Here is a 13,211-nt window from a genome sequence, read left to right as displayed (position 1 = left end):
TTGTAACTAAAATGTCATTGCCAAACTCAAGGTCATCTAGATTTTCTCATTACCTTCTTGTACTTTTTTTGCTTTTGCATTTACATTTAGGTCTGTGATCCATTTTTCAGTGTGTTTTTGTAAGGGTCTACGTTTAAGTGTATTTTTTTGAAACTGAGGGCTTGTGAGTGTTCAGTTATTATCACCCTATTTTTTAAAAGATTATATGTTCTTTATTGTATTTCCTTTGCCCCTTTGTCAAAGGTCAGTTGACTAGATATGTGTTGGGTTATTTATAGCTCTCTTTTTTAGGGGGGAGGGTGTGTACTGGAAATTAAACTCAGGGGCACTCAACCACTGAGTCACATCCACAGCCCTATTTTGTACTTTTTTAGAGACAGTGTTTCACTGAGTTGCTCATCACCTTGCTTTTGCTGAGGTTGGCTTTCAACTCCTGATCCTCCTGCCTTAGCTTCCCAAGCCACTGGGATTATAGCTATGCCAAGGCGCCTTGCTAGAGCTCTTTACTTTGATGCACTGATGTTTTGTCCGTTTTTTGTTTTTTTTTTTTTTTTAACTAATATCACACTATCTTGATTTCTGCAGCTGTATGCTAACTCTTAAAGTCTGGCAATTTCAGTCCTCCAGCTTTCTTCTTCTGCTGCAATTTTGTTTTTTTTGCCTCTTTAAATAAACTTTATAATCAGTTTGCTGATATCCCCAAGATACCTTGCTGGGATTTTAACTGATATTGTATTAAATCTGTAGATCAAGTTGGGAAGAACTGATATCTTGATAATACTAATAAAAACTAACATCTTGACAAGGTGTGAATATGGAATATATCTCCATTTTAGTACTTTTGTGATTTCTTTTATCAGATGTCAGTAGTTTTCCTTAAATAGATCTTATACATATTTGGTTAGATTTATACTCAAAGATTTCATTGGAGAGGTGTGTTCTAAAGTAAGTGGTAATGTGTTTTTAACTTCAAATTCTTATTTATGCTGGAATATAAAATGTTATTGACTTTGTATGTTCACCTTGTGTCTTCCAGTCTTGCTGTAATTGCTTTTTAGTTCCAGAAGATATTTTCATTGTTATTGTTGCTTCCTTTGGATTTTATACATGGACAATCATATCATCCAGGTCATCTGTTCACTGTCTTGGTTGTTCCCTTTGGAGCATAAAAGTTAGTGGGTTATTTTCATTGAATTTCGATGTAGTCCAATTTGTCTATATTTTATTGTTGTTGTTGCTTGAACATTTTGTATTGTATCTAAAAATCCATTGTCTAATCCAAGATCAAAAAGACTTACATCTCTGTTTTCTTCTAAGAGTTTTACAGTTTCAGCTCTTACATTTAGGTCCATGATCCATTTTCAAATAACTTTTGTTTATGGTATAAGGTTGGAGTCCTCCTTTTTCACTTCATTTTATTTTTGCATACGGCTGTAAGGTTAATCCAGAATCATTTGTTGACTATTCTTTTTCCATTGAATTTTATTGACACTCCTCTCAAAACTTCATTTGGCTATAAAAATAAGGTCTTATTTCTGATATTGGATAAAAATAATAAACTATTTCGTATCCCCTTATCTTTTAAAACTCTTGGCTTTTCAGTAAATTCCAGATCCCTTTTCTGAGAATTTTAAACCACATTTCCTATATAAAAATCTCTTATTACTGACTTCTCACATTTCTTAAATTGATTCTCCCAGAAGCAGACCATAAGGCCAGAATCTGTGTGCGTGTCACTTACCAAGTAGGTGAGGACACATTGGTTGAGAATGGGGAAATTACACACATAAGGGAAGGCCGATGATAAAAGTATTATTACTAAGTTATCTTCCAGAGGGCAACCACAGTTTCAAAAACGAAATAAGAAAATTCAAACCGCATATCTCTGAATGGTAGTTAAGAACTGTCATGTATAACTAAAAAGAACGAAGAATAAAAAGAGGTGAGGGAACTGGGGTCCTTTTATACAACAACTGATTATCATTGTTTGAGGCTTGTTCCTGAAAATGTTAATTCTCTGATATTTTCAGCCTGCCATGTATGTGAGAAGAGGGGCTCTCTATGGTTCTAGAGGAAACTTTAGACACAGGGATGCATCCTTAGAAGGAGGCTGGAGCACACTGACAAAGTAAGCTTGGAGGGATATGAAATGGCACTGATGCTGCCCTTTACACAGGTGAGACTCTCTTTCAATGTGGGTACTTAAAACCCAGATCCTCCCTAAGGGACCTCAGGCTTACCCCAAGCACCACTTCCAGAGGCAGCCAGAAAGAATATAGAGAAAGAGAATAATGCCAAGTTACACTTGCAGTAATATGCCATCCTGATCCAATGTACTAGAGCAAATAAAACTTGATTCAACTGCAGTGCAGTAGGAAAGTGAGATACTTTTATATTTGAGGTCACTGTTGTAGTTGGGAGTCTTGGGCTGCAAGTGACAAAAACTAAATTTGCTTAAGGAAAAGAGCACTATATTAGATTATCCAGTCAACTATAGAAAGAGCAGAAGGAAGCTGGTGTTCTGGCACCTCTGGACCTGAGCCTCAGATACACTTGTGCTTCTGTCTGTGCATTGTGATTTTCTAACATGTTTAGCTTCTCAGAGAAAGAACATGACTTTCTGCTACTTTTGGCTCACATCCTTGTAGCTACCCAATTAGAAACTTCCCTGGCAACCATAATTTAAAACATTCTGAGGAAATAAACCAATTTGGCCTTCTTTGATAACATACTCTGTGTTAACTATTCTTTTTCCAGAAGGATATTGGTTGCTCTGACTTGATTCATGATCCCATTGCTGTGGTCAAAGGGTAAAGCCTATTACCATTACAATAGAAGAGATAAGACCAGGCTGTTGAAGCAACTGGTGGAAAAATGTCATGGATCCCTCTGAACAACATCCAAGGACTACATAAAAACAAAAAAGACAATACACCTTTTTTTTTCCCCATGAGTCCTTGTGCACTCCTGAAATACCCCAGGACCCTCAGCTCACTATGGAACACTATTCCAAGGGCATACTGGGAAACTCTGCTTTTTGCAACTCTCATGCTCCTTTGAACAGTAAACTCACAGCTCCCATGTTGCCTTACGTTGTAAGACAGCTAGTTTTTTACTTGATATTTTTGTGAAGAGATAATGAAAAATCTGAACTAGTGTCATCTATTTTTGTCTTAATTTTTAAACCTCTCAAATAGTGTCTTATTAAAAAAGAAGTTACAAATGTTGAAACTGCCTAGTTACCAAGAACAACCGAGCTAGGTTTTAGAAATAGTGATTGACATCAAATATCAAATAATCAGTCCTCAAACAAAGATTAGAATGAGAAAGCCTTAATAATGCTTAGGAAACTCTGGAGTGGTTCCTTCATTGTTTCCAAGATATTATCACCACTCATAAACTTCAGGAATCCACCAGACTATCACACAATTGACCACACTTTCTTCTGGGAAGTTCAAAAGTCTGTGTCACCCCCAACACACTCATATGTAGAAACTCAAACTCCATTGTGGCTTTATTAAGGGGTGAGTCCTTTGGAATATAATTAGGTTATGAGGGTAGAGCCCCCATGAATCAGAGTAGTGTCCTTATAAAGTGGGCCAGGTGGGTCTTCATGAAAACACACTGACAAAGGTGATTCTGTGAAATAAGAAGTCGAGCCCTCACCAGACACAGATGCTGTTGGTGCTTTGATCTTAGACTTCTCAGCTTCCAGAACTTTGAGAAATGCATTTCTGTTGTGTATAAGCCACCTGGTTTGTGGCATTTTGTTAGAGCAGCCCAAATGGACTAAGACAGAGAGCTTAGGCTTTTTGCTTGTGAGGGGAAAAAAATCTCTTCAAGTAAGAAATAAAATAAGAACATTGAAACTACTTTCACTAGTAATGTGACAAACATAGCAAGTAGTTAGATGCTAATTCAGGCTATCACCTTTAATTAGGATTTGGGGAGGCTGAGTTCTGCTATCTTCAGTCTTTGGAAATGAGCACTCATGATCAAAGAGCTACCTTCTTTAAATAATTTAAATAGATATCCATTATAATTAAAGTAGATATTCAATAATGAATATGAAAATGACTTCTAAAAAATCTTTAGATTGGGTGACTGCTGCTTAAATGAGAGGTCCCTGTATAGAAAAAAACAACATCTGGCAGAGTCTCGCTTCAGGAATGAGGATGAACCATGAACTCTGCTGGAAACCTTCTGTGATCCCAAAACTTCCCTGGGAGGAGCAGCTGGTAGGCAGACCCCTCCAGAGCTGCCTGGTGGGTCAGTTGACAGGTCTTAATAGCTGACAGAGGACAAATCAATATGTTTCTGCTCTTCTGAAAAGGGCCAAGTGTTCTCCCTGACCCCAAGCAAGAGTGGTTGGGAATGAGGCAAAGCATTAAAGGAATCATTAGACAGATCCTCAACATTTGCTAAAAATGTCCCTGCTGAAGTGTTCAACCTATGCAGAGAACTGGATGTGGCCCATGTGCACCATCACCATCTACAAGCCTGACTTTTAGGGGTGAGTAAAGAAGCATATAAGAAAAGTTTTGCAAAGAATTAGTAGGCTGCAAGATTTCGATTATCCCCCCAATTCTTAATAATTTCCTCTTACTTTCTGCTTCATTATAGTATTTTCTCCCTCCTCTCCATTATCTGGTATTTTTTCCTTCTAATCCCTAGGCCAATAGAATAAGAAGCTGTCATCAGCAAATCTATGCACAATTGCATTCGAAGAAAGAAAGACAGAAAAAATAATAATTCAAAAAGTGCCTATAAACTTCCTCTAGGTTTCTGTTAAAAAAAAAAAACAATGACTTTTTTCCTTCTTCTTTTTCTTTTAAAAGAATGTTTACAGATACTGCTTAAACTCAACAGTCCATATTTATTTTATTTATCTTACATTCTATCAGAGTGGAAAGGATAGATTAAACACTACTGCCACTTGGTTTGGAGATGAATTCCATGAATCAACAAAAATACCCATAAACATTCATAAAAATCAATCAACAAAAATACCCTCTTGCTGTTTATGAAAACCAAATGGCATGCTGCAGTTCACCTCCTGGGCACATGTTCAATTAGCTCCCAGCACTGAGTTGGATTTGCTTCTTGTTCCTTTCATGATCTCCGATTGACCAAGATCTTGGTTTTATGAGGTCAAACTCCTCTGCTCTGAGTAACTGTTTACCTTCCACCATCATCTTGACTCTTGGAAGCTTCTCTGAGAAGGGCATTAACAGTTGTTTCCTGGCTTTATATGCTGTACATATGGATGAGTCATCATGTCTTTCAATCACAGCTGCCAAATCTATGCAGTATTCTTCACTCCCTTCACTGGTCCTTATGCTATAGAAGGAGTATTTCATATCAAGTTATTGGAAGCCATATGAGTGACAGTTTTGTTCAAGGAAAATAAAAAAGAAATAGAAGTCATGCTTGCTTTGGCAGCATATACACAAAAATTGGAATAATTCAGAGGAGATTAGCATGATACCTGGGCAAGGATGATGCACAAATACAAGAAGTATTCCATATTTTTAAGGAATGGAATCATCATTTGACCCAGCTATCCCATTCCTTGGTATTTATCCAGATGGTCTAAAATCAGTATACTATAGTGATAATGCATACAGATGTTTATAGCAGCACCATTCACAATAGCCAAGTTATGAAACCAGATTATGTATCTCTCAATAGATGAATGAATAAAGAAAATGTGATAAACATGTACAATAAAAGTTTTACTCAGTCATAAAGAAGAATAAAATTATGTCATTTTCTGATAAATGGGTGGAATTGAGAGCATCATGCTAAGTGAAATATGCCAGAATTAGAAAGTCAGGGGTTGAATGTTTTTTCTCATATGCAGGAGCTGGGGTAGAGAAGAAGAATAAATATAAAGTTTTTTAAAAGGTGGGGAGCTTATGAAATTAGAAAGAAGACCAATAGAATAGAGTAATTAGATCAAGAGGGAGAGAAAGGAAAGAGGGGAGAGCATGGGGAAGTACTAAGGAATGGGATCTACCAAATTTTGCTATGTCCATGAATGGATATACCACAATGAGTCATTCATATATATTAAAATAATTAAAATAACAAAACAACGATAGAAGGGGTAGATGATACAGCAAGGTGAAGGGGTAGAGGGTACAGCAAGGTACTGGGAAATGAGATTGATCAACTTAAGTTTTGAGCATATATTCATCTGAGTATGTCATATGAATCCCAATGTTATGCTTTATTATAAAAACAGTTAAACAAAAATCACAAATTGAAGTCAAGACTCTGAAACAGTAGTAGTTGAGGCAGTGTCTGGAGAATATGGTTGGGGACAGACAGAGGCAGGAGAACTGATTCATTCAAGATGAGAACGGTGTTTTAAGGATGGCCGTGATTTAAGGTGGTTAGTGTCATAGTGAGTGAGCCAGAGGACAAAGTGAGCCTAGCCAGGATGAAAGACAGAAAAGTGAAGGACATGATGGAAGAAGCCTCAAAGCAGGAGAAAGTATTCGTTGTTAGAAACGTCTAAAAAAAAATGCCTTCTGAAGACATCTGAGAGATTGAGATCCAAGAAGTAGATAGGGAAAAACCCAAATCAGCATGTGGCTGAACAAGAAAGTCCTATATTCACAATCAGAGGATGATGAGTGGGCTTCTCTTGAAAACAAGCCCAAGGCACTTGATAACACTGACTGCAAAGCATGTATTGAAATAAAAGTGAATTTTTTTCATTTTAAATATTGCACTGGATTCTGACATGGAGCTCAGCTGACAAGAAAATTCACTTTCAATTGCACACAAAATATTACCTGAACTTGCATTAGAATAAACCTTTCAAACGTCTGAATGTACTGTGAATTGAGCAAGAATCGAGCTCTTTTCTAAATGCCAATATCAGAGAAGTATTAAGAATACTATGTTTCCATTACAGATCAGAAAAAAAGGCACTAGAAATAATTGGCCATTGGCTATCACTGCTCAGAACTTAGGCTCAACCTTTCTGTTATTACAGTAAAATTCATCACAAAATGCCAACAAAAGTACAGAGCAAGTTATACCTGTACATGTCATGTGCAGAATAGGCATCCTCTGTGATGCCAAGATTGGTGATCCTGGAACATCTATCATAGAAGGAATCTATTACAAGGAAGAAGTACTGACTTCTGCAGTCCTGCCTCCTGTTCTTGGGGTACATTAAGAAATAAAAGATAATTGTGTCTTCCCTGACTATTTCCATAATCAATCAAGTTTTTATGTCTAAACCACCCTCTCTCCCTCATCTTCCCAGCTACTGTTCTCTTCTACCTTCCATGACTATTATTTCTCTGCCAAACATGAGAAGAGAACAATGGAAATTATGGAGTTTAACTGATATTATCTCAGTGCATGTGTCCTACCTCACAGAACAGAATGGTCAGATATTTGGTCAAAATATTTTTTTCTAGTCTGCAATTGAAAAGACTTGGAGGACAAGTCACAGTCTGCCACCTCTTACACTCTGCAGAGTGACCCTTTATTACTCCTCTCTGGGCTGGACTCAGTGTCACAATCCAGCCTGAAATTAGATCTCTTATCTAGGGTAATCTGAGCTGAATACAATACATTAGATGCTATTGATCTCTTGCATTCTCATTACACTCCCAGCATGTCTTTTTCTGAACACCAAGGAAAACGCAAGTAAAAGGAAGTATTGGTTCATATGACTGGCGATGGGGAATGATCCAGAGAGTGCTGATATATTTGCTTGTGAATACCTTAGCCCCAATATGCAAGAAACTCAAAATAAGCATTTTCTGTTACCATTAGAACCTGGTTACGTATAAAATGAACAAATTTCCATCTACTCTGCTGGCTTCAGAACTGTGAATTTCTTCAAAAACATGGCTTTTGTCATATAATACTTTGGTAATAATTGTTCTTTGATAATAGCTTGATAGCTCGAAAAGCCATGTTCCTGAAGGAAGCAGATTATTTATGTTCTCACAATATTCACATTAGAAAGATTCAGCTACCATTTGCATGTTTAAAGTTTCAAAGACCAGACTGGGGTGTTGGCTCATTGGTAGAATGCTTGCCTAGCATGCGTAAGACACTGGGTTTGATGCTCAGCACTGAAAATTAATTAATTAATTAATTAAAGGTCCATCAACAACTAATAAAAATATTTTTTAAAAAAGTTCCAAAAACCTAGTCACCATTCCTTCTGTGTCATATTCTAACACACTCTCTCTCTCTCTCTCTCTCTCTCTCTCTCTCTCTCTCACACACACACACACACACACACATACACACACATTTACACACACACATGCACACACACAGCATACATTCATTGCCTCTGATGGGAATTAGAAACAGTGGAGTTTCTTTATCCTGATGATGCCACAGTGGCTTAGACCTTTGGTTTGTTTATTAGTTTGTGTATGTGCATCGATGGGTGTTTGCTTTATTTTATTCCATCTGTTTTGCAATAAACAATCATGGCAGGGATGACCTTTGTGCTGCATTGTTTGTAAGTTTTCCCTGAGGCTGATGAGCATGGCTTAGCTGATGAATATGATGAGATGACTCGGTCAAACACTGCTGGAGAAGTGTGGGTGCCTATCAGAGTGACGTCTGAGGCTCCTATATGAACAAGAGAGTGTGTGCGTGCTTGGGCATGTGAAACAAATCTCTGAGGATTGATCACGCATTCATTGATTTGTTTATTCTTCCATGCCACAAATACTTATTGAGCTAATGTTGCCAGGTTCTGGGGATAAAAAGAGCAAAGACAAGTGACTATTCAGGCTCTTACAAAACTTACTAACAGGAAAGAAAGATACTGCTCAAAAGATCAAAATATAAATAATAGGAAATATTAGCTTCAAAGAAACTATATTGTGCTGAATTATGTTCAGATCTCAGATTAAATAATAAGAATGAAATGAAGCTGGCTAAAGGTTTTGGAAAGTTATAATTATGTGTTCAAGTATATTTAAGGATATTGTACATATTATATTTTCTTGTTAAAAAGAGTCCTTTGGTTCAGTATAATTAACTGAGATTGTTTTTGTCAGAGGAAGAACATGTCTTGATCATCTAGATATTTAGAGATTAAGTCAAAATAAATGTACAAATGGTACTGCACAGGTAACCACAAGGGAATGGAAATTACAGAGTTGAACTATGTAAGAGTTTGGGTAGGGAAGAGTAATAAATCAAATGCTGAATGCTTGGTGGATGGATGAAATAAACATGCAGACCTTGCATGCTTAATGATATAGTGAGCTTGGTGCCTGCCATTGTGTCTCCTACATATGCATCATGTGGCATATGCATCATTAGCCTAGCCGGAGAAATGGAAAAGAGCTCATATTGCCTTGTCTGTTCTATCAGTTATTTCCATTTTTCTAGACTTTTCTAATGGTCTATTCCACTACTCCTCATACTGAGAGGTAGCAGAGGCCATTCCCCAGGTGGTGCTATTGAATTAGGTGGGGTTGCTAGCTATTGGGTCAAGATGGCATTTCAATCACTCTCCTAGCCCTTTGCTCCCCCTATCAGGGGCAAGAGAGGAGTGGACACACAGTTCAAGGAGCCAAAACCTTGGTAAAATGAGCTAGTAAACAGAAAGAACAAGAAGTGGAAAAGGGATAAACACAATTTGATGGATTAAAAAAAAAACTGAGATGATGACTCAATCCAATTTAGCAGTACAGACTATTTCTTAGCAGAATGGACAGTTCAGGCTGTGGTAACAAAGTACAGTAGACTAGGTGGTTTAAAGAACAGATATGTATTTCTTATGGTTTTGGAGGCTAAGAAATCCAAGATCAAGGTTCCTGCTGGTTATATTCCTGTTGTAGTGTCTTCTCCTGGACTTGTAGATGGTTGTATTCTCACTGTGTACTCACAGAATGGAGAGAATTCAAGCTTTGGTTACCTTATGGTGACTTGAATTCCACATGAAGGCTGCATTCCTCTCCTGACCTCCTGTGAACCTAATTACCTTCCGAACCCCTCTCCCAAATGTCATCACATTGGGAATTGGGGCTTCAACATATGGAAGTGATGGTTGGGGAGCAGCCTTGAACATTCATTCAATAAGAATTAACCACTGGGGGCTGGAGATGTGGCTCAAGCGGTAGCGCACTCGACTGGCATGTGCGCGGCCCGGGTTTGATCCTCAGCACCACATACAAAGATGTTGTGTCCACTGATAACTAAAAAATAAATATTAAAAAAAATTCTCTCTCTCTCTCTCTCTCTCTCTCTCTCTCTCTCTATCTATCTGTCTCTCTCTCTCTCTCTCTTAAAAAAAAAGAATTAAACACTGATTTCAAGACCTAGTATGGAGTCATTGTCAATTTAATCATTGTGCTTTTATAATTGGATCTAGAGGTGACTGTTTCTTGTCTCACAATATTATAATTTCTGTCTTTTAATAAGTCTGGTAACTCAATATTTTAGAATTGAGTCATTTAATTTTACATGTTTACAAAATTAATTTCATAATCTCCAATAGCTTTCTCTTGCTGATTTCTAGTTTAGTTCTGCAATTGTCTGAGAAAATACTTTGAATAACTTCAATTAATATGTATCAATATTTATTTTGTAGCACAGAATATAGTCTATTTGGGGGAGTCTTCCAGGTATGCTTGAAAAGAATATATATTCTGCTATAATTGGGTGAAAGGCACAAGAAATGTCAGTTAACCAAAGTTAATTAATAGTATTATTCAAGTCTTCTGTGTATTTTCTGATTTTGTATCTACCTGTCCCCTCAAATACTAAAAGAGAAGTGTTGAAATATGCAACTATTATTGTACAGTCCTCCTTTTCTCTTTTCATTTTTGTCAGATTTTGTCTAATATATTTGGTAGCTTTGTTGTTCGGTGCATTAATATTAAATTATCCTTGAAGGATTTTTTCTGTCATCGCCATGTAATATACCTATTTATCCTGGATAATGTACAGTTACTTTGCTGTCTTTCAATTAATATTTTCATGGTTTTCTTTTTCTGTTCTTTTACTTTTTAGCCCTTCAATGTTTTTATAACTAAAGTGATTTATATGTAGTTGAAACTTGCTTTTTATCAAATACACCAAATTCTGCCTTTAATTAGTTTTTGGACTACTTATATTTAACATAATTATTAAAATATTTGGATTTCCATCTTCCATTTTAGCTGCTTTCTGTTTATTATTTTTATATTTTTATGCCTTTATCTTAGCATTTTTATTATTCCATTTACCATGACTATTAGTTTATTGCTTACACTGCTTTTTAATATTTTAGAGGTTGCTATAGAATTTATAATATATATAAAACAATACATTACCCCATCACAATAGTGTAAGGACCTTACAATAATGTATTCCTAATTTTTCCCTTCCATTTTCTGTGCTGTTGTTGTCATATATTTTACTTTTATTTATGCTATAAACATACAATACACTGCTACATTTTTGCTGAAGATAGCCACTTATCTTTTATGACCAATGTAAAAAACAAGAAAAAAAGAATTTTATATTTGACTATATTTGCTATATTTCTGATGCACTTTATTTCTTTGTGTATTTCTAAATTCTTTGGGCATGAAGTTCCTTCTACCTGAAGAATTTCTCTTAACACTTTTTTTTTTTTTTTGGCTGCTGATTTTGCCATGAATTATCTCATTTTTCATTTGAGAAAGTCTTTTCTCATTTTCACTTTTAAAAGATATTTTAGCTAACTACAGAATACTAAGTTGAGGGTTGGGGCTGTAGCTCAGTGGCGGAGTGCTTGCTTAGCATGTGTGAGGCACTGGGTTTGATCCTCAGCACCACATAAAACAAATAAAGGCATCCTGATGATTTTTTTTTAAGAATACTAGGTTGAACAGTTTCTTATTATTTCTTATAAAATAGATCTTCCTGTCTTTATGGGTCAAATAGTTTCTCATAAGTCTAATTCTCATCTGTTTTTCCTTCTGTTTCTAATATACCTTATATCTCTGGTCACCTTCAAGATTTTCTCCATGTCTTTGGTTTTCAGCAGTTTAAATAAAATATATATATTTTGCTTGTGTGTTTGCTTGCCTCAGTTTGGGACCTTCCCTTTGCAGTGTGCCTCCAGAGCATGCCTTCCTGTTTTTATAGACCACTCTTAACTGATACTCCAGTGCTTACCAGGGTGGGGGAAAGATGGGGTGGGATATTCTCTATTGTTTTGTTCAAGTTCCAGTCTTAAGCAGGCATTGTTTTCTTGGCACAGGTCTTTCTCAGTGATCTTGTCTACTTCCAGCTGTGGTTCTGGGCCCAGCATGGTTTTCTGCTCCTGTCTCAGGAGTGGAGGGTTTTTTGTTGTTGTTATCCCCATTCCCTGGCATCAAAGAATCTTCTTCAGGGCTCTGAGAGCATCAGGTTTTATTGCCCTTCCTGCAATAATTTACACTTTTGTTTCACAAAGAACTAGGGCAAAAGCAATCTGTGCTTTTCCACCAAAACCCTCACTGCTCAGGCCTGCACCATAAGGGACACATTAAAGGACTCTTGCTGACCTTCCCTGATCTGACCCTTGGCAGAAAAGCATGTTTTCTCCCTGCTTTTCTTCCAGTGTCTGTTTCCTCCAGGGGTTGTATATTCTCCTTCCAGCCCACCACTGTCTTTATTAACTCATTTAAATACAAAGCTCAAGTCTTCCCACCATGGATAGGATAGTGTTTACTTCAGGTAAGCAGGTGCTCATGCCCCAACATTATCATCCTGGAAATGCCTCACTTTCCTTAGATTTCATATTAGTTGATATTTATCAGTTTTCTGCTGGCTTTAAGGAAACTTAGGGATTTTCAGACTGTTTGGTGTTTCTTCTTCTGCTCCTGTGGTGGTGGTTGCTGTAGGAGCAGGGCTGATGATGCTCTGTATAGTATTCTACATCCTGAGCCAAAACTGAAAGTTCCAGCATACACAATATTTAGCTGGGCACATGGCCAGTTGGAATCAAAACTCCATTTCCTGGCCTCTCATATGCCTAGGTCTGGCTAATTATATGTACATGAAAGTTGTCAGTGAAATTTCCATCAAATGTCCTTAAAGGGAGGGCACACACCTTTCTCCTTGCTTCTTATCCTGCTGACTCTACTGCACACATGAGATCTAGAGCTGATGAAATCACCTTGCACCACAAAGTGAATTTGGGGAAAGAGGCCATGGCCTGTAGTACAAGCAAGACAAAGGCAGCTTCATAAAACACT

General features: G+C 36.9%; 1 non-coding gene across 1 annotated transcript; it reads left to right on the top strand.

Moving 5' to 3' along the window:
- The first annotated feature begins 5,426 nt into the window (after positions 1-5,426).
- On the top strand, positions 5,427-5,533 carry LOC114086660 (U6 spliceosomal RNA). The gene has a single exon (XR_003581660.2). It is a non-coding gene; the product is annotated as a U6 spliceosomal RNA (small nuclear RNA).
- The last annotated feature ends 7,678 nt before the right edge of the window (positions 5,534-13,211 follow it).

This window comes from Marmota flaviventris, chromosome 5 (assembly GCF_047511675.1).
Source record: "Marmota flaviventris isolate mMarFla1 chromosome 5, mMarFla1.hap1, whole genome shotgun sequence".
In the NCBI taxonomy this organism is placed as follows: Eukaryota; Metazoa; Chordata; class Mammalia; order Rodentia; family Sciuridae; genus Marmota; species Marmota flaviventris.
This window is presented reverse-complemented; position numbering and strand designations above follow the sequence as displayed.